This window comes from Propithecus coquereli, unplaced genomic scaffold, assembly GCF_000956105.1.
Source record: "Propithecus coquereli isolate 6110/MARCELLA unplaced genomic scaffold, Pcoq_1.0 Scaffold122, whole genome shotgun sequence".
Classification (NCBI taxonomy): domain Eukaryota; kingdom Metazoa; phylum Chordata; class Mammalia; order Primates; family Indriidae; genus Propithecus; species Propithecus coquereli.
This window is the reverse complement of record NW_012136303.1, coordinates 4727417-4729065: the sequence shown is the minus strand read 5'-3', so window position 1 is coordinate 4729065 and position 1649 is coordinate 4727417.

Below are 1649 nucleotides of genomic sequence, written 5' to 3'. Positions count from 1 at the left end.
TATGTTGCCCTTGGTCCCCCATTTATTTATTTTTTATTGGGTTGTGCAGTTCAATCTCCAGTCCTGTCACTGGCATTTACAGGTAAGAGCCAGTTGCAACAGAAGCAGTTGGGTATGTGTTTGATCTTTATTTACTGTGAGGTCTCTCTGTTGTGTTAGGCAATGGGCTGGTCTATGGAATGCCCAGTGCCCTGAGTTCCCTGCTCAGCCTCAGAGTGGGGGACAAAGCGGGCAGGGCTGCACTGCCAACGTTGCCCACAGATGACCCATTGATAAGCACAGGCTCCAAACCTGATGGGGGTGGCAATGGGAGCTCCTGGTGAGTTGTACTAAGGTCTCCATGGGGGGGCTGCACCAACTCCACATCCTAGGCTGGCAGAGACATGATCCACTTCCCTATTACACCCCCGTCCCAGAGCTTCTGACTCTCAGTTCAGTCAGACACTCATCTATTCTCCAGGCCACAATGTCACTGAGAGCCACATAGAACACCTGTCCCATGGCTCTCTGCTGAAATGATTTTGGGGTGGAACCTCTTCCCTTAGCCCCAGACAGAGAGCTTTGTGGCTTGCCTATTCTCCTCCACATAGGTGCTGCTGCTCTGTGTAGAATGGGGAGAGGCCCCACCTTTTGGCATATGCAGGTAGATACCAACTATGGTGGTTCCAGCAAATTGGGTTGGCTGTAGGTTTGTGTATATGACTTTTATCATTTTGGGGTAAGTCCTGTCTATGTCTATTTTGTTAAGCATTCTTATCATAAAAGGGTCCTGAATTTTGTTGAATGCTTTTTCTGCATCTATTAAGAGGATCATATGTTATTTGTTTTTACTTCTATTTATGTGGTGAATTACATTTATAGATTTGTGTATGTTGAACCATCCCTGCATCCCTGGGATGAAGCCCACTTGGTTGTGAGGGATTATTTTTTGGAAAGACACCTGAATTCAGTTTGCTAGGATTTTATTGAGAATTTTTACATCGACATTCATAAGGGATATTGGTCTGTAGTTTTCTTTTTTTGTTGAGTCCTTTCCTGGTTTTGGTATCAGGGTGATGTTGGCTTCATAAAACATGTTAGGGAGGATTCCTTCCTTCTCAATGTTGTGGAATAATTTCTTCAGGATGGGCATTAGTTCTTCTTTGTAGATCTGGCAAAATTTGGGTGTGAAACCATCTGGTCTGGGACTTTTTTTTTTAGGAAGATTTTTTATTGTTGCTTCAATTTCAGTACTTGCTATTGGTCTATTCAGGAATTCTATTTCTTCTTGGTTGAGTCTAGGGAGGCTCATTCTAGGGAGGACAAATTCTAAGAATTTGTCCATTTCCTCCAAGTTTTCAAGTTTATGTGCATAGAGATTTTTATAGTATTCATAGATGATATTTTTGTATTTCCATGGTATCAGTTGTAATTTCTCCTTTTTCATTCCTTGTTGAGCTTATTAGAGACTAACAGAAGGAAGAAAATAATAAAGACTAGAGTAGGGATAACAACAGAAAACAAATAAACAATAGATAAAACCAATGAAACAAAGAGTTGGTTTTTCCAAAAGTTCAATAAAATTGAAAAACCTTTAGCTAGATTAAATAAGAAAAAAGGCAAGAATAACTAAAAGAGGGACATTACTACCAATTTTATAGATATTAAAA